At 37.0% G+C, this 21,477-nt stretch overlaps 1 long non-coding RNA gene across 1 annotated transcript; it reads left to right on the forward strand.

The window, feature by feature from the left end:
• The first annotated feature begins 3,124 nt into the window (after positions 1-3,124).
• Positions 3,125-6,712, forward strand: LOC123334901. Its single transcript, XR_006553094.2, has 3 exons — positions 3,125-3,181; positions 5,191-5,228; positions 6,511-6,712. It is a non-coding gene; the product is annotated as an uncharacterized LOC123334901 (long non-coding RNA).
• Positions 6,713-21,477: the final 14,765 nt, after the last annotated feature.

Here is a 21,477-nt window from a genome sequence, read left to right on the forward strand (position 1 = left end):
CATAGCCTTGACTAGACGGACCTTTGTTGACAAAGTAATATCTCTGCTTTTTAATATGCTGTCTAGGTCGGTCATAACTTTCCTTACAAGGAGTAAGCGTCTTTTAATTTCATGGCTGCAATCACCATCTGCACTGATTTATATTAAAAAAAGGCGTGGTGCTGTTATAATTTTTATTAGCGTAGAAACCATATTGATGCATTCAACCGCAGGATCTTAAAAAATTAATTCTGAGAATTAGTAACATCAGTGAATGTGCCTGAAAGCATCTATTTTTCCTTGACTTGAAAGAAATGTAGTGTCTTTTGGTTACCAAAAAAGTCATGTATATATCTACAATGGCTTCTGGGATATAAGGGGAGAGGCAAAGATCTGTAACAAAGGGTCTCGGTGCTCATTTGCTCAGTTGTATCTGACTCTTTATAACCCATGGACTGTAGCCCTCCAGGTTCCTCTGTCCATGGAATTCTCCAGCCAAGAATACTGGAGTGGGTTGCCATTTCCTCCTCCAGGATGTCTTTCTAACCCAGGGATCTAATCCATGTCTCTTGCATCTCATCTCCTGCAATGGCAGGTGGATTATTTACCACTGAGTCACCAGGGAACAATGAAGGGAGAGCAACTTAAAATTGCCCCAGAGCTTTTTACTTCCTATATTAGATTGTATTGATTATGTTTAATGCACATAATATTAAGCTAGATTATTGAATTTTTCACCAAGTATTGTAGCAACAAATCTCTGACCTTTAGAAGCTTTTGAACTGCAGCACTAAGAAATGGATACAGATTCTAATTTATTTGTAACCCATTTATGTGATTTACTCACAAGAAGCACTTTTCAACTTCAAGAGATTGGGAATAGGTACCAAGAGGTAGCTCAACTGGTAAAGAATCCGCCTGCATTGCAGGAGACCCTGGTTCTATTCCTGGGTCAGGAAGAACCCCTGGAGAAGGGATAGACTACCCACTCTAGTATTCTTGGGCTTTCCTGGTGATTCAGATCCCTGGGTTGGGAAGATCTCCTGGAGAAGGAATGGCTACCCATTCCAGTATTATGACCTGTAGAGTTCCATAGACAGAGGAGCCTGGTAGTTCACAGATTGGCAAAGAGTAGGACACAACTGAGTGACTTTTACTTCACCAGGATGAGGTATAAAAATTGTGCCAGTCACTCAGTGAACTGTTCTCTGATCACTGATCCTGGAAAAACTTGCTCTTGGATCCTTATGTTCTTCTCTTGGGGATGATATAATTTCAGTGGCTTCCTCTAGATTATGGCTCAGCTTCACAGGTACTTTCTTTTCCTATCCCTGGGTAAAGTGGAGTCTAGGGCAGAGGAGCAAGCTTGGGTCTCAAGATAGAGTCCTACCAGGGAGAGATCTAGTCCCTTATATCTGTCATATGGCCCTACTTCAGTGATATGCCAGACTGGCTCACGGCAGCTCACATTGACTCATGGGATGTTTGTTATGTTTTCAGGAATGTTGTGAGCTGTCTCTTAAATAAAGCCATTACTAAGATATAAATTAAATAAAGTTACAGTTAAAGTATACTAAACGTGAAGGTAGTAAATACTCAGATTTTATCACATTCTTACTATTTGTTGCCACATGGCAGTGTTATCTGTATGTTTGAGGTTATATTTACTGTATCTGTATAGAGGATGTACTACATAACTGTGTGTTCCATATTCAGGGGAAATATTAATAGGTGGAAAATGTCCACATTGGGAGTATTTCAGATCAGTTCAGTTGTTCAGTCATGTCAAACTCATTGTGAACCCATGGAGTGAAACACACCAGGCCTCCCTGTCCATCACCAACTTCCAGAGTTTACCCAAACTCATGTCCATTGAGTTGGTGATGCTATCCAACCATCTCATCCTCTGTTGTCCCCTTCTCCTCCCACCTTCAATCTTTCCCAGCATTAGGGTCTTTTCAGATAAGTCAGTTGTTCGCATCAGGTGTCCGAAGTATTGGAGTTTCAGCTTCAGCATCAGTCCTTCTAATGAATATTCAGGACTGATTTCCTTTAGGATGAACTGGTTGGATCTCCTTGAAGTCCAAGGGACTCTCAAGAGTCTTCTCCAACACCACAGTTCAAAAGCATCAATTCTTCAGGACCTAGCTTTTTTTTGTAATCCAACTCTCACATCCATACATGATTACTGGAAGAACAGTAGCTTTGACAAGATTGACCTTTGTTGGCAAAGCAATGTCTCTGCTTTTTAATATAATGTCTAGGTTGGTCATAACTTTTCTTCCAAGGAGCAAGCACCTTATAATTTCATGGCTGCATTCACCAAGTGAGTGATTTTGGAGCCTGAAAATAAAGTCTGTCACTGTTTTCTCAGTTTCCCCATCTATTTGCCCGAAGTGATGGGACCAGATGCCATGATCTTAGTTTCCTGAATGTTGAGTTTTAAGACAACTTGTTAATTCTCCCCTTTCACTTTCATCAAGAGGCTCTTTAGTTCTTCTTCATTTATTCAGCCCAGCATTTCTCACGAAGTACTCTGCATATAAGTTAAATAAGCACAGTGACAATATATAGTCTTGAGGTACTCCTTTCCCTGTTTGGAATCAGTCTTTTGTTCCATGTCCAGTTCTAACTGTTGCTTCCTGATCTGTATACAGATTTCTCAATAGGCAGGTCAGGTGGTCTGATATTCCCATCTCTTTCAGAATTTCCCAGTTTGTTGTGATCCACACAGTCAAAGGCTTTGGCATAGTCAACAAAGCAGAAGAAGTAGATGTTTTTCTGGAACTCTCTTGGTTTTTTGATGATCCAACGGATGCTGGCAATTTGATCTCTGGTTCCTCTGCCTTTTCTAAATCCAGCTTGAACATCTGGAAGTTCACAGTTCACGTGCTGTTGAAGCCTGGCTTGGATAATTTTGAGCATTACTTTGCTAGTGTGTGAGATGCGTGCCATTGTGCAGTAGTTTGATCATTCTTTGGCATTGCCTTTCTTAGGATTGGGATGAAAACTGACCTTTTCCAGTCCTGTGGCCACTGCTGAGTTTTCCAAATTTGCTGGCGTATTGAATGCAGCACTTTCACAGCATCATCTTTTAGGATTTGAAATAGCTCAAGTGGAATTCTGTCACCTCCACTAGCTTTGTTGGTAGTGATGCTTCCTAGACCCACTTGACTTCACATTCCAGGATGTCTGGCTCTAGGTGAGTGATCATACCATGGTGATTATCTGGGTCATGAAGATCTTCTTTGTATAGTTTTTCTGTGTGTTCTTTCCACCTCTTTTTAGTATTCTCTGCTTCTCTTAGGTCCATACCATTTCTGTCCATTGTTCCCATCTTTGCATGAAATGTTCCCTTGGTATCTCTAATTTTCTTGAATTGATCTCTAGTCATTCCCATTCTGTTGTTTTCCTCTATTTCTTTGCATTGATCACTGAGGAAGGCTTTCTTATCTCTCTTTGCTATTCTTTGGAACTCTGCATTCAAATGGGTATATCTTTCCTTTTCTCCTTTGCCTTTCACTTCTCTTCTTTTCACAGCTATTTGTAAAGCCTCCTCAGGCAACCATTTTGCCTCTTTGCATTTCTTTTCCTTGGGGATGGTCTTGATCCCTGCCTCCTGTACAATGTCATGAATGTCAGTCCATAGTTCTTCAGGCACTCTGTCTATCAGATCTAATCCCTTGAATCTATTTCTCACTTCCACTGTATAATCGTAAGGGATTTGATTTAGGTCATACCTAAATCGTCTAGTGGTTTTGCCTACTTTCTTCAATTTAAGTCTGAATTTGGCAATAAGGAGTTCATGATCAGAACCACAGTTAGCTCCTGGTCTTAGTTTTGCATACTATATAAAGCTTCTCCATTTTTTTCTGCAAAGAATATAATCAGTCTCATTTCGGTATTGACCACCTGGTGATGTCCATGTGTAGAGTATTTATACCACAACAATTAGCAAACACTACAATCTGCCATAGATTTTATCATTTTTTGATTGTCTAGACTTAAATTGATGAAGAAAATGTTAATAATGGAGACAAAATTGAAATTGTGTTATAGTTGTAGCTTTTAGGGAATTCCATAGAAAAAGTGCACAACTATTCTTTCATTACTTAAAAACTAGTAAGCTGATTCACCAAAGTGGCTCATGTCATTAATGAATGGGTGAAGTTTGTGTTGTTTCACTTTCATTTTAATTGGTCACATAAGTGGAAATATCAGTCACCATTCATGTCGGAAATATGCTCTTTCAACAGTTGCAATCATGGATTGGTTATGGTGTCAGATTTCCTTAGAAAAATCAAAGAACTCTATTAGAATCTCTTGGCTCTCTAGAATTTATAATAAAATTTGTAAATATTTGCCACACATTCTTTATGTCAGAGAAATTTACAGTGAATATATTTGTGTGTATCTGTGTGTATACTGTTTTTTACAGAGAGATGTTAATTAAAGATTCCTTATTATTACCATACAATAGCCCTTACTCTTGCCAGTGATGGAAAGCAGATTCTTCTTGGTCTCTCTCTGTCTCTACAGCTCTCACATTGGCTAGGAAGGCTCATCTTTGGCTTTCTTTTCCTACCTAGACCACTGTTGTTTTCTAGTTACTTCAGTAGCTTCTGCACTCATCTTCCTTTTTAGTTTAGTTTCCATTCTCCACACAGCAGCCAACCTGTCATGTAACTTCTCTTGTTGAAATATTTTAAGGGCTTGTCATTATATCAAAGCCAGAAATATTTACCATGGACTTTCCAAAGCCTGCCTGATCTCTTCATAGTCAGCTTTCTGTACCACTTTCCCTCTTATTCACTATGCTTTGGGAACACTGGTGCTTGTGTTGGTGGAATACAAGAGCCCTTTCCATTCTCAGGTCCTTCCTGCTCCTTCTGCCTGCACTGCTCTGTTTCCAGCTTTCTGGAGCAACTCATTGGTATCCTTCAGACATCTCAAGTATTATTGGTTCAAATTCTCTATCACCTCATTCACTTTGTTTCTTTCATAGAATTTTAATAACGCATACAACATATCCATATTTATTTACTTGCTTTATTGTCTATATCCCTCAAGAGGATGTAAATTCGATGAGTGCGGACATGTTATCCTTTTTTGTTTGCTTGTTTTTGTTGTCTTTGTTTTTGCTGTTTTTTGCTATAATCCTTTCTACTAACTATGAAAAAGTGAGTACTGTTTTTCTTTTTTGCAAGAAAGGCAAGACAAGGCTCAGCAAGTAGAAGGAAGGGAAGAAGGTAAGTCTAGGCAAAAGAAAATAATTGGTAATCCTGTTAGCTCTACTATTATCCTTACAGACCAATTTCAGTAAATCAGGTATTTCCTTTTATTGAATCCTGCTGAGCACTGTAAATTTTTTTGTTTTTTTGCCCACAAATAAGTTTTATTGGATTACAGTCATGCCCCATTATTTTACTCTTTTTGTCTATGGCAGCTTTTGTGTTAATTACTGAACATTTGGAGTCAAAATATACCTCCATCCTAAATGGTAATATTCTGAACATCAATAAGTAATCTGCCTTTATTTATTTAGAGGCAAAATGATCTATAGAGGAAAAGAATCTCAGAACAGAGGATGAACCTTCTTCACTTTTTAATGTGAAAGCACAAATTTAAATAATCACACTAAATAATCACCAATAGAGCTTTGAAAAATTCCTTTTACAGATATACACAATATATGACTCTTAAAGTAAATATTAGAGGATTAATATAAGTGGAGGATGCCATTCCCAGAATGAGGTAGGGTATGCTTTTAGGATGAAGTTGGGGAACCGGGACACTTGGTAACTAGATGAGTAATAAATTCCAGAAAGTTAGTAACCATTATCCTCCATAAAAGTGATTGAACAGTTAAATTTGTTTTCCATTTTATGCTCTGTTAATCTGTCTTAGTTATTTTTAAAATATGTAATACTGAGAAAACCTTTGGGCAAAGAGAAATGTATATTTTCTTATTCCACACTAGTACTTTTCCAACCAGTCCCTTTCCCTCTAAATATGGATCTATGCCCAGAGTTGAAGGCAGATATATGCACCATCATTCACTTGTTTGCTACCGTCATTCACTTATTTTGTCCTTTGCCTGGGCAGCATAATCTGTTCAATTTTATTGTAACTAATAATTCTGGCATCCCAGATCACATCCTTTTTCTATATAGAGTGACTTGTATGTGTGAGGGAGATCATAGTGGTGAGTCCTTCTTGAGACATTTAAGGATGATTTTTACTTAAATCTCTTTGAAGTACTTCATACCTATGCATAGAAAATCAGACACACCCAGTATGACTTGAATGAGAAGTAATTTTTGAAAAAAAAATTATCTAAATTTCTTGTGAATATTGGAATTTGGGAAGCTAGTTTAGTGAATCACTATTATAAATTTCATATCTCCCTTGGCTTCTATATACATCTCCATATTATCTTCATTAAATAGTGACTCAATGAAAACCAAAAATATTTCTAATCTTTATTGTATCTAAGTATTAAAATGCTAAATACATCTTCTCCCCTCTTAGCAAACTTTTTAGGAAGATATTCAACCTATAGAGAAGATAGAAAACAGAAGAGCAGTGGGTCTCTGGATTTTAATGACCTTTCTCCTTTTTAAGAAATTTTGGCTGCGATCCAAAAGTCTACAAGTAATAAATGCTGGAGAGGGTGTGGAGAAAAGGGAACCCTCTTACACTGTTGGTGGGAATGCAAACTAGTACAGCCACTATGGAGAACAGTGTGGAGATTCCTTAAAAAACTGGAAATAGAACTGCCTTATGATCCAGCAATCCCACTGCTGGGCATACACACTGAGGAAACCAGAAGGGAAAGAGACACGTGTACCCCAATGTTCATCGCAGCACTGTTTATAATAGCCAGGACATGGAAGCAACCTAGATGTCCATCAGCAGATGAATGGATAAGAAAGCAATGGTACATATACACAATGGAGTATTACTCAGCCATTAAAAAGAATACATTTGAATCAGTTCTAATGAGGTGGATGAAACTGGAGCCTATTATACAGAGTGAAGTAAGCCAGAAAGAAAAACACCAATACAGTATACTAACGCATATATATGGAATTTAGAAAGATGGTAACAATAACCCTGTATACGAGACAGCAAAAGAGACACTGATGTATAGAACAGTCTTATGGACTCTGTGGGAGAGGGAGAGGGTGGGAAGATTTGGGAGAATGGCATTGAAACATGTAAAATATCATGTATGAAACGAGTCACCAGTCCAGGTTCGATGCACTATACTGGATGCTTGGGGCTGGTGCACTGGGACGACCCAGAGGGATGGTATGGGGAGGGAGGAGGGAGGAGGGTTCAGGATGGGGAACACATGTATACCTGTGGTGGATTCATTTTGATATTTGGCAAAACTAATACAATTTTGTAAAGTTTAAAAATAAAATAAAATTTAAAAAAAAAGAAATTTTGGTGCTAGTTGAAGACATTTACCATACCTTATAAATTTCTAAAGAAAAATCATTCATGGGAAGAAAATAGAATCAATGTGATTTCATGATTGGAGTATTTTTTAATATATCTGAATTCTAGAGTCATGTTCTTATTGTAGAAAGCAGTTAATTATCTGGTATGATTTACCTAGCTAGTTGAATAAGAATTTATCATTAAGAAGGTAACTCCATGTCACAGTATTTTAATCAGTACTATATTTCAGTTTGTTGATATACAGAGTTAATTGATATTATTTCCAATCTGTTACATTGTGATAATCAGGTGAAGTTATCAGAGCACTGATTCAGGAATCAAAAGATCTCATGCTGGCACAAACTGATGGTGTTACTTTAAGCAAATCAAATCACCTTTCTGTGGCTCAATTTTTCTAATAGACAAAATAAAAGATATAATGGATATAATGACCTCTGAAGAGATTTACTTTTACCTTTAAATATGTAATATTGCATTCATCTCTTGCTACTCTCATAGAATAGCCTTTAACTCATGAGATAAATAATTATTTAGGGTAGGTATTGTGATGTTAGCACTTAACTCTGAAATAACTCAGGAAAAATGTGTCTGTGTGTGTATGTGTATCCATCCATCCATGCATCTGTCTAGAGACAAAAATAGAGACAAAAGTATCAGAGAAAGGAGTAAAAACAAATGAGATAAAATGTTAACAACTGATGAATGTTAAGTGCAGAGAATACAAATGTATAATATTCTTGCAACTTTAAAAAATAATTTGTAACTTGTCAAGAGAGAAGGTATGAGCAAAAATAAACATTTCTATGACAAAGGCAAGAAGCAATAGCAAAATGGTACAAGATGAAAGTATTTTGTTTGAGGATTAGTGCCAAATATTCCTCAACACATTGTTCTGCTAAAACTTGGGAAGATATGCATCTTTTTGCCTCTGAGATCAAGTCCGTTTGATGAGTCTTTCTACCCTCTGGCTAGTCATATATATGGTGAGAAAGAGGGCTAAGCATGATAACAGGGCCTGATGGTGACATGTCCTGCCTTGACCACTGGCCTTATATTGATAGGAGTGGTAATTGAGGCAGAGCATATGCACTTTCCCTTTAAATAATTAATGGCTTCCGTTGTAAACTGGCCTGATTAATATTCTATAATCAATTAGCACTATCACCTCTTTCAGAAGAGTGAGGAAGGAGATAGGAATAAGGAAGCAGAGACCGTCCTCTTCTCTGCATGGAGTCAGGACATGTAACTACCTATATCTTAGTGCCATAGAAAATATAATAAAGTTTGATGGATATGCAGTATATTTGAATGCAACTAAAATAGTTACTTAACTTAAAAACATCTGGAACTTTATGCTTTCCATTCCAGCCTGTTAGTTTATACTTTTAGTATAAAGTCAATTTTAAGTTTATATTTTTATCTTGAGCCATTCAGTTCAGTTCAGTCTCTCAGTCATGTCTGACTCTTTGCGACCCCATGGCAGCATGCCAGGCCTCCCTGTCCATCACCACCTCCTGGAGTTTACTCAGACTCATGTCCATTGAGTTGGTGATGCCATCCAACCATCTCATCCTCTGTCATCCCCTTCTCCTCCTGCCCCAATCCCTCCCAGCATCAGGAGCTTTTCAAATGAGTCAGTTATTTGCATCAGGTGGCCAAACTCAGGTGGGGTTTCAGCTTCAGCATCGATCCTTCCAATGAATATTCAGGACTGATTTCCTTTAAGATTGACTGGTTAGATCTCCTTGCAGTTCAAGGGACTCTTAAGAGTCTTCCCCAACACCATAGTTCAAAAACGTCAATTCTTTGGCACTAAGCTTTCTTTATAGTCCAACTCTCACATCCATACATGACTACTGGAAAAACCATAGCTTTGACTAGATGGACCTTTGTTGGTAAAGTAATGTCTCTGCTTTTTATATGCTGTCTAGGTTGGTCATAACTTTAATTCCAAGGAGCAAACATCTTTTAATTTCATGGCTGCAGTCACCATCTGCAGTGATTTTAGAACCCCCCAAAATAAAGTCTTTCACTGTTTCCATTGTTTCCCCATTTGTTTGCCATGAAGTGATGGGACCAGATGCCATGATCTTAGTTTTCTGAATGTTCAGTTTTAAGACAACTTTTTCACTCTCCTCTTTCACTTTCATAGAGAGGCTCTTTAGTTCTTCTTCGCTTTCTGCCATAAGTGTGGTATCATCTGCATATCTGAAGTTACTGATATTTCTCCTGGCAATCTTGATTCCAGCTTTTGCTTCATCCAGCCTTTCATTTTGCATGATATACTTGGCATATAAGTTAAATAAGCAGGGTGACAATATACAGCTTTGACGTACTCCTTCCCTGTTTGGAACCAGTCTGTTGTTCCATGTCCAGTTCTAACTGTTGTTTTTTGACCTGCATACAGATTTCTCAGGAGGCAGGTCAGGTGGTCTGGTATTCCCATCTATTTAAGAGTTTTCCACTCTAATAATTCTCCTATTAGATGTCCCTTTTGCTTTTATAATCACCTCTAGCATCTCAATACTTTAAATTACAGTTTATTTATGAAATATATTTCTTGGTGGTTCTGAAGATTTCTGTTCTTCTGCCTTTGTAAATTTTTGGTGAAGGACTGTTTTAGTCTCTGGTTAAAGCTGTTTAACCTATGTTAAACGTAGGTTTAAGCTATGGTTTTTCCAGTAATCACATACGGATGTGAGAGATGGACCATAAAGAAGGCTGAGTGCCAAATAATTTATGCTTTCAAACTGTGGCGCTGAAGAAGACTCTTGAGATTCCCTTGGACTGCAAGGAGATCCAACCAGTCAATCCTAAAGGAAATCAGTCCTGAATATTCATTGGAAGGACTGATGCTGAAGCTGAAGCTCCAATACTTTGGCCACCCGATGTGAAGCACCTACTCATTGGAAAAAGCCTGATGCGAAAGATTGAAGGCAGGAGGAGAAGGGGCAACAGAAAATGAGATAATTGGATGACATCACTGACTCAATGGACATGAGTTTGAGTAAACTCCAGGCGATAATGAAGGACAGGGAAGCCTGATGTGCTGCAGTCCATGGGGTTGCAAAGAGTTGGACATGACTGAGCAACTGAACAACACATAGCATGTTGAAATGTTTTGTTTTGTTTGTAATCCAAATAGTTGCCTTAGTTTAATAATTCAAGAACTGAAAGATAAATAAATTATATCATAGCCAGTACTAGGTCAGGTATTGATTAAAAATATGACTTTTTTGTTCTTAGTATGTTGAGAGGATTATTTCAGTCAAAATCTAAAGAGAGCAACAAAGTAAAAATGATGGCATGGTTCTTTTAAAATGCTGGAACAAAATCCGAACATTGGAAGTTTCAACTTTAGGAAAATAAGAATATTCAGGGATAACCATCAAAATGTATATGCTAATAACCAGAGGTTTGAGTAAGCTCCAGGAGTTGGTGATGGACAGGAAAGCCTGGCGTGCTGCAGTCTGTGAGGTCACAAAGAGTCAGACACAACTGAGCGACTGAACTAAATAACAATTAATGTTGAGAGGCACAGTTACAGAATCAAAAGACTAAGTTGTTTTGAATGTAGGTTGGGAAAGACTAACTAGGATTCAGAATTTTATGTGTGTAGACAAGATTACCAAAATTGTTGATAGGCTCTTCAGAGTTGGCAGGGATGGAGAATGACTGGATTGGGCTTCCTTAGCTAGAACTAGTCTTAATATGGGGACCAGTCTAGGATGGCCTCTGAAATTTCTGAACCAGAAAACTCATAATGACCAAGATAAACAACGGCCCAGGAAAACAGCATCTTCCAGCACATCATCTTGTTTGACCCTGTACCTAACCAGTTACATTTGTGAGCGCTAGCTCAGCTTTGCACACAAAGACTCAAAGATGTTAAGAGACTTCCAAATTTATACAATAAAAGGGTTTCAGGCCCCAAATTCAGGCCCACAGCTTCTTAGCTCAAGTTCAGAGCTCTTCCTACTACATCATGGGGGAGAATTACCACCCCCAGGTATTTCACAGCATCTGTTTTTCATTGTTTCTTAGCCAGAATACCAAATTTACTCAGAATAATTCACTCAGTAATAATGTTGTTTAATATTGATTCTTTCTTTGTAGCTCTTCAACTTTCATTTGAAGGTCATCATATTAAGATACTATCTTTGACTATACTGACTTTTTAATAGTATTATGTACGTTTCCTTCCAAGCCAGTCCTCTGAGGCACTGCTTACCATGTATGAAGGGAAAAGAAATTAAGAGGTGGTGGTCAAATAGTTTAGTGTGTTTAGGAAACAGTCCTGGAAACTCTCTCTTCCCCTTTCCCTCTCATTCATATTCCCAGTACTTTAATTCTGGTCTGGCGTTTAATTAAACCAATGTGTGAGACCCTCTTGTGCATCACTCCACATCCTCTTAGATGCATCTCTTACAGCAGCCAGTGTTAGTAGAGCCCAGTTCCTTGCAGATGTTTCTCAGCCTCATACAGGGGCAATTTGATCATGTTTCACTTTGAACGAAGGCTTCCTCTAGCTTCATATTCCATGCATTTTTGAGGACACAGCTTGAAATTATAGAAAGTATCTTATGGATGCTCATGGTTGGACAGCTGGAGTTGGAGAGTCAATATCTATGGGGGCAGAAGTTAATGGATAAACACTCCTCAATTGTCGTCTGGGCTTCAAGTTCCAATATGCATTTCATAAACCTTTTCAGAATGTCCTGCAAGATCAAAAACTGTCATTCCAGCTTGATCGGTAATGAAATAATGCATCTTTTAATTTGCTTTCCTTGTTTTCCTGTTAAACTCTCCTTGCCCCCAATTTCCTGAGATCACTTTAATTGCCTTGCAAGTCTTTGTCTATGGCTCTGCCTTTGAGGGAACTAAGCTAATGAAGCAAACATGTGGAAGTGTAGTTCAGTTTTTTTTAAACATAGTGCAGTATTTCAACTGTTCTACTGAATAGAAACCCAAAGAACTGGGAGACTGCGACTAGTAATGAACCTTTAATGAGCCCTGGCACTCATTAGATGTGGAATTCCAAGAAGAGCTGGCTGAAGTTTCTGCCCAGTAGGATCATAAGTTGGCATATTTCCTGGTCCAGCATTAAACATCTAGTGAGGAATAAAATGTGGATCAGAACTCTGTATTCCCTCCTGTCCCCGAGGCACCTGCTCCCTCCCTTGTCCCAAGCCTCCTAAGATTGAATTGTCTGACACTGGATTTAATGGAAAACTCTGCTCTTGGAACCACTTCTCAGAGCTAAAAGCAAAGCTAGTAATGAGCCCCTGGTGGTATGTCCATTTGCTATTCTGCTTCACAAGTTAACTGTGGTCAGATAATTTATCTTGTGCTTGCATGATGCATTTTTTTAAAACATGGTTTTATTCTACAATCAAATTCTAAATTTATTTTTTTCTATATATTTTTCTGTGTTATATTTCAATGGGAAATGCCTTACTTTTCCTATAAAGAATCCTAGTAGCATTCAAAACTTCCATTCTAATGGCCAAAATAATGTTCAGTTTCATTATAAGAAGCAATTACAGTATGTGCAATAAGGGATAATGCTCAATTAATTTTGCAGACTCACTTTAATGTTTACCTTTAAATGATGATTGTTCCCAGTGTTCAAATTGCTAGGAAAATATTGAGCAGCAAATATTTAAAATAGTATCTTTAAAAGTCTCATTTCCTGTTATTCAAATCTGTACTGTTAATGAGTGTAAATGTGTTTAAAAAAAAAAAAAATAACAGTTAACTGCAAATGGAGAAGTGCATTATCAAACTAGTGTCTAATGGACCAGATGACATAGCTTAAAAATATTTTAATATTAAAGGCTTTTTCTTTTGTTCAGATGGACTTGTGTGATATGTTAAGGCTTATTGCAGAGTAAAATTTCTGATAAATCTATTTTTCATCTTTTATGAGAACTAAAGCACCTTTCAAATAGACTCTGATATACACAACATTTCTAGTTGCAAACTATTTTATAAGATGGCCTTCAAATGAGAGAAATTTGCTAACCAATTTATTGATAGCTGAATGACATTTTTAATGTCATAAACTTTAAAAATATGTTTCTCTGAAAATATGTGCATACTTAAATTGCATGTAGATTTATTTATTGTCATTAAGGAAAAAGAGTAAATTGAAATATTTTAATATCTAAGATTATATTATAATTTTTTTTTTTTGCACACTGCATTTGTACAATCTGTCTTAGGCTAAGTCAGCGCTTTATTATCTTATCACTTTTTGACTCACAGAGTCTTACTTATCCTAAATACTTTTGACTTTCAAAATAAAACTAGTTTTTGAATTTTGTTTATGTATTTTCTTAATAGTGCTTCTTAGTGTTCATGTTAATTATCTTTTGATCATTTTCTGTTAAGACTCTTATACACAAGATAGATTTTAAGCTTGAGGGTTATATAATATTAATCTATATGATATTTAAATTCATTTAAAAAATTTATTTATTTTAATTGGAGGCTAATTAGTTTACAATATTGTGGTGTTTTTTTGCCATACATTCACATGAATCAGCCATGGGTATATATGTGTTCCCCATCCTGAACCCTCCTCTCACCTCCCTCCCCATCCCATCCCTCAAGGTCATCCCAGTGTACCAGCCCTGAGCACCCTGTCTCATGCATCGAACCTGGACTGGCAATCTATTTCACATATGATAATATACATGTTTAAATGCTATTTTCTCAAATCATCCCACCCTCACCTTCTCCCACAGAGTCCAAAATTCTGTTTTTTACATCTGTGTCTCTTTTGCTGTCTCGCATATAAGGTCATCATTACCATCTTTCTAAATTCCATTTATATGTGTTAATATACTAATCTATACAGTATTTAAATTTTTATGCAAATTCTTTCTCTCAATTTTACTGAATACAACAGCCCTAGATTTCAACTTATTTTCCTAATATAATTTCAATGGCAGTAAATAATATGCTTATTATACTAAGCTCACATGTTCAGTTGTTGGAGATTTCTTTCCACACAACAAAGAGCTTTAACCAAAGGATATCAGCAACAGACAGAGATTGCATTATGTGATCTATTTAATTCATTGAGAAATCTAGAAAGTAATACTGACCAGAGGCGGTATGCTCATCAACTATTGCATTTATTCCTTTACATCGCCTCACCCCTGAAATTAGGCAGGGGCACTGTCAGTGGTAATGGTCAATGGGCTATGAACAGAAGTGAAGAGAGTCCTCCACAATTCCATACGGTATAACTCAAATAATGGAACTTCTGTTACTGGTGCACAGTTTTACTGTAGAGTTGCTTAGAGAGATGCCAAGTTTTGTATGAGGGAAATAAGCTTTTGTTGCTCTAAGCCGCTAACACTGGCGGTTGTACACTGGGCAGTTGCTAGTGCAGAACATCCAAGCCTATCCTGACAAATACTGTTAATGGAACCAAAGTTGTAGAACTTTTGAGTGTCAAAAGCCTGATGTATGGGATAGCATTGAACTTATATCAAAACTTAAAAAAAGTTGGTGATCTTTATAGTAGTAAAATATCTGGTAAATTACATACCTGCAGGGTTTAAGAAGGCGGATCATATACCTCAAAATAAAACAAAATGAAAACATCACCAACCAGTGGGATTCACAGTGATTAAAAAAATGAATGTGTGGCTTTTAGGGAAAGAGAGGTTGAAAAATTTAGACTTTTGAATAGTTTTAGATGATTGTGTTGGCAAGATATTACATGAAGGTGATGATTTCAGATAAAAGTTGGCTTGTTTCTAAGCAAAAATGCAGGAGAAGAAATATAATACACAAAATCTGGGCCTCTCAGGATTAGGAAAGTCCACTGTTTCTGGACTCCCAACAAGTAAAAATATGAAAATCCAGCAAGATCTTTAAACTGATTTAGTTGCTTCAGGGGAGAAAAAAATCAGACCAAGAATATGAAGACAGTAAATACTTTAAACTGAAAAAAATAACTTGAGGCAAAAATCTGATTGGAGTCTAGAAAATCATGTAGCCTCTAAACACATACAGAGGGATGGGGACAAGGGAGCAAAAATTATAGTGCATCTGAAACTTATGTTGGAAAGACTAAGATTGTACCTATGAACTAAGTGGAATCAAATATATAAGAAGCTAAGTTTTGGGGAGATATTGCATCTTACAGCAAAATGTTTAAGTCTAAGGCTCAATATTACTTTAAATCGTGCAAACCTTTTAGGTAAAGGAAATGAAATATCTCCTCAGCCATCAAGAGTGCATAGTACCCAAGTGTCCACTTCAGAAATGGACAGGAAGCATAAAGACAGACACTACCAATCGACCATTGATACCAACTACAAATGTTCTGTGGATCAAAGAACATTCATAGTTGGTATTAATGATCCTTTGGTAGTTATTCCTTCCATTGATAATAGTCAAAGACATGGGGTCCCTTACAGTACCTTCCCAGTGGGGTTGCAGATAGATATGTGGCAGACCTCCCTGTGTGTGTAGAAATATAATGGAACAAATAGAATAATTAGTGAGACTTACTGTCTCTCATAGTATTATGTCCTCAATTTCTTAATAAATCAAATAGACTGCATTCCTGCATGTCACCCATTCTTCCTTCTTCAAAAGGGTAGTGATTTTTACAGTCATTTCACACAAACTTTACATTATACTGGAATGTAGAAGGGACTTAAGTTATATTTTTAGTTCAGAGATACCTACACCAAACAAAGCCATGCCTTGACCTGATACAGACACTACTGCATGTCACTCAAAATAAGCCTTTGAACTGGATACACTGATGGAACTTTGTACTATCTCCCTTAAGGAGGTATTTCATGTGAAGAAATATTTGGAGGACAGACTAAGGTAGAGATATAATGGCCACTCAATAAACAATTCTTTTTCTTATTACTCATCTTCTTTGCAGTGAGAACCTTAGAAATAATGTTATTTATTTATTTTTGGTTAAAACAGCAATGCTTTACTTTTTTTTTCTTTTTTTTTAATTTTATTTTATTTATCTTTACAATATTATATTGGTTTTGCCATATATCAAAATGAATCTCACAGGTATACAGCTGAGAGCAGAAGTGATCTGTACCTCTGAGAAACTCATATGAGATATGATATGATATGATAAAGATATGATACTTTATTCTCCCCTCCCCCTGACCAAAAAGCTATAGGTTCAAATTCTTTATCAATCAACATTGCTAAATGGCTATATGGGAGGCAGTTACTGCCTAGGTCCACAGAAGGCACTGGGAGACAAGAAATAAAAGGGGACTCTTTGTTACTGAGCGTTATCAGGCTTTTCCTGACTGAAACATGGATGGATGATTGATTAGTCACCTTAAACTAATATAAGAATGGCAAAAATAAAATCTTTATACTGCATTTTAATGTTATTTATTCCTTAAAAAGCCTTAAAAATAAATACAAGATGTTTGGAAGTACATTTTATAGGATTGGAATACTTTTTGGAGTTGTGTTAATAGCTGCATTTAGTTTGCTCTAAATAAACTAATTCACGTAAGCATTTTAAATGGCCACTTGGTACACTGAGATTACAATGTGAGAAAGAATTCTTTTCAATGAACAAAATTTTTCCTTATAAAAACTGCATGCATTTATATAGCATTTAGTATACTGCAGACATTTTCAAGTCAAGTTTACATATAACCATTTAATCTTCACAGCTCTGTAAGTAGATACTAAGAACCTTCATTGTACATGTGATTCATTGAATGTACAAAGAGTGTAGATAATTTGCTCAAGCTCACACAACTAGTGAGGGGTGGACTTGGAACATTAAACTAGTCAGTTATAGTCCAGAATCCCTGGACTATAGTGGTTTTAACCACTGTGTACTATTGCCTCAAGTCGATATTAATGCTCGGCTAATTGAAGTAGGTTAGTAAAGTTCTTCAACACAGGTTAGTACACCTTTAAAAACCAATTATTTACAAATATACTTTAACAGACAAACCAAATGGTGATTTTTTTCACATTAAAAGTATATTTTTAAAGAGAAATTTTCTTTGATCATTTAAAATGTGATTTCGTTTTTAGAAATCTATGCCTGAGTTCAGAAACCCAGGTCCACCAGCTTACCTGTATGGAATATAGGGATACTATTTGTCATAGGAGGCTTCCCAGGTGGCTCAGTGGTAAAAATCCATCTGCCAATTCAGGAGATGCAGGAGACACAGGTCCAGTCTCTGGGGGTGGGAAGATTCCCTGGAGAAGGGAATGGCAAACTACTCCAGTAATCTTGCCTGGAAAATCCCATGGACAGAGGAGCATGGTGGGCTTAAGACCATGGGGCACAAAGAGTTGGACATGACTGAGCACACACACATATTTTTCATAGGGGATCAGTGGGCTATGGTCAACAGGGGCAAGGATGAAAAGTATTATCACTGGATATCTCCTGTCCCTTTTATTATGCTGAGAATAGGAGTGCAGTTGGTATATTTATGGCAAAGATGATAATTATTTGCAATGATTGGATTGTTTTGTTTTCATCTATAAATTATTCAGCTGCTTCTGTGATCAACAATTGTATTTAAAAATTGTGTTTTAAGGAGATTAGTTAGTTTATCACATTAATTCATTGTAGCTGTTTCTATTTATCTAATACCCTGAATTCATTCTTTAATGTTTTTGACACATGCACCCAAGAAAAATTAGAGAAAATGTAGCTTGAGAAAACATTCTAAAAAATTATTTGAGATAAGAGTTCCTTGAGTAAATCTTTTGTTTTAAACATAAATGTCAATTAACAAAGCTGATTATAATAATAATTATAAAAAGCACTGTCAAAGCAAAAATTGTTCCCAAGTTAAGCAAAGAAGACTTTCTTCAAGGCTATTGCAGTGGGTTAGAGAAGCACAGCTTAACGTAAGCTCCACTGAGTTTCAGTTCAGTTCAGTTCAGTTCAGTCACTCAATTGTGTCCGACTCTTTGTGACCCCATGGACTGCAGCACACCAGGCCTCTCTGACCATCACCAACTCCCGGAGTTTACTCAAACTCATATCAAGCTCATATTGAGTCATTGAGGCCATCTAACCATCTCATCCTCTGTCAACCCCTTCTCTTTCCACCTTCAATCTTTCCTAGCATCAGAGTCTTTTCCAATGAGTCAACTATTTGCATAAGTTGGCCAAAGTATTGGAGTTTCAGTTTCAGCATCAGTCTTTCCAATGAACACCCAGGACTGATCTCTTTAGGATGGACTGATTGGATCTCCTTGCAGTCCAAGGGACTCTCAAGAGTCTTCTCCAACACCACAGTTCAAAAGCATCAATTCTTTGGTGCTCAGCTTTCTTTATAGTCCAACTCTCACATACATACATGACTACTGGAAAAACCATAGCCTGGACTAGATGGACCTTTGTTGGCAAAGTAATGTCTCTGCTATTGAATACGTTGTCTAGGTTGTTCCTGGCTTTTCATCCAAGCAACAAGCATCTTTTAATTTCATGGCTACAGTCAATATCTGCAGTGATTTTGGAGCCCAAAAAAGTAAAGTCTGCCACTGTTTCCACTGGTTCCCCATCTAGTTGCCATGAAGTGATGAGACCGGATTCCATGATCTTAGTTTTATGAATGTTGAGTTTTAAGCCAGCTTTTTCACTCTCCTCTTTCATTTTTGTCAAGAGGCTTTTTCGTTCTTCACTTTCTGCCATAAGGGTGGTGTCATCTGCATATCTCAGGTCATTGATACTTCTCCTGGCAATCTTGATTCTAGCTTGTGCTTCATCCAGTCCAGCATTTCTCATGATGTACTCTGCATTTAAGTTAAATAAGCAGGGTGACAGTATACAGCCTTGACATACTCCTTTTGCTATTTGGAACCAGTCTGTTGCTCCATGTCCAGTTCTAACTGTTGCTTCCTGTCCTGTATACAGGTTTCTCAAGAGGCAGGTCTGGTGGTCTGGTATTCCCATCTCTTTAAGAATTTTCCATAGTTTGTTGTGATCCACATAGTCAAAAGCTTTGGCATAGTTAATAAAGCAGAAGTGGATGTTTTTATGGAACTCTCTTGCTTTTTCAATGATCGAGGGCATGTTGGCAATTTGATCTCTGGTTCCTCTGCCTTTGCTAAAACCAGCTTGAACATCTGGAAGTTCATGGTTCATGTATTGCTGAAGCCTGGCTTGGAGAATTTTAAGCATTACTTTACTAGTGTGAGATAAGTGCAATTGTGCAGTAGTTTGAGCATTCTTTGGCATTGCCTTTCTTTGGGATTGAGATGAGAACTGACGTTTTCCAGTCATGTGGCTACTTCTGAGTTTTCCAAATTTGCTGGCATATTGAGTGCAGCACTTTCACAGCCTCATCTTTTAGGATTTGAAAAGCTCAACTGGAATTCCATCACCTCCACTAGCTTTGTTCATAGTGATGCTTCCTAAGGCCATTTGACTTCGCATTCCAGGAGTCTGGCTCTAGGTGAGTGATCACACCATGGTGATTATCTGGGTCTTGAAGATCTTTTTTGTACAGTTTTTCTGTGTATTCTTGCCACCTCTTCTTAATATGTTCTGATTCTGTCAGGTCCATACCATTTCTGTCCTTTATCGAGCCCATCTTTGTATGAAATGTTCCCTTGGTATCTCAAAGTTTATTGAAGAGATCTCTAATCTTTCCCATTCTATTGTTTTCCTCTATTTCTTTGCGCTGATCACTGAGGAAGGCTTTCTTATCTCTCCTTGCTATTTTTTGGAACTCTGCATTCAAATGGGTATATCTTACCTTTTCTCCTTTTCTTTTCACTTCTCTTCACAGCTATTTGTAGGCTTCCTCAGACAACCATTTTGCTTTTTTCCATTTCTTTTCCTGCAGATTATCTTGATCCCTGTCTCCTGTACAATGTCACTAACCTCTGTCCATGGTTCATTAGGCACTCTATCAGATCTAGTCTGTTAATTCTATTTCTCACTTCCACTATAATCGTGAGGGATTTGATTTAGGTCATACCTGAATGGTCTAGTGGTTTTCCCTACTTTAGGATCTGGTATTGAGGGGAGGGGAAACCCAGATGTCACGTGTATTTGTTTATTGGCATCTGAGTCAGAGAATCATTTGTATTTCCAAGAATAGGATCTATAAAGATCAATGAGTTAATGACTGTTAGCTTTTAACATATTCTTGTGGTGGAATGAAAGTTTCATAGAGGAGATGTGGATAGATAGAACGAAACGTAAGACTGTGTAAGGTAAACTTGATTCTGTCTTTTTCAAAGAGACAGTGCAAAGCTGAAATCATCATATGTTCTTCTGTACTCGTGTTGTGCACACTCAGAATGAAAGAATGTTTGCATTGTACTCTAGCATTCAATGCTATAAGAAATAGTTTCTTTGGGGATGACAGATAATGTAGAAGTCAGATATAGACTGGCACTTGTGTAATAGAACTTTTATTATATTGATATTTAAAATCTCTTTTTACTCACTGAATAGAAATAGCTAATATGCCTAAAATCTCCAAAATACTTAAACTATTATATGCTTTACAATGAAAATTTCATATAAAAATCCTACTTTCTTCCTAGGAAGCCTTTCTGATTTTTAGAATGATCCCAATTAAGTCTGTTTGGGCAGTGATCTTTCTAGGTTAGATTTAACAAACTACCTGCAATGTTAAAATATATCCCCCCATGCCAAAAGAACTGTATAGCTTCTTTGCCTGCCTTAAGAATAATTCTTACCATTTATAAAGAAAGATTGGGTGCTTTTGCCTAAGATCAGGATCAAAACAATAATGTCTGCACTCTCCATTTTTATTTGACATTGTACTAGAGGTTCTAGCCAGAAAAATTAGGAAAAAAAATTAAGAAAAAAGAAATAGCATCCAGATTGAAAAGGAAAGGGTAAAATTGTATTCACAGATGAAATGATCTTGAACACAGAAAATCCTAAGCAATCCACACCCTGCCAAGATACTGTTAAAAATAATATATGGGCTAATAAGCAAGTACTCTTGCCTGGCAAATCCCACGGACAGAGGACCCTGGTAGGCTGCAGTGCAT

This window comes from Bubalus bubalis, chromosome 8 (assembly GCF_019923935.1).
Source record: "Bubalus bubalis isolate 160015118507 breed Murrah chromosome 8, NDDB_SH_1, whole genome shotgun sequence".
In the NCBI taxonomy this organism is placed as follows: Eukaryota; Metazoa; Chordata; class Mammalia; order Artiodactyla; family Bovidae; genus Bubalus; species Bubalus bubalis.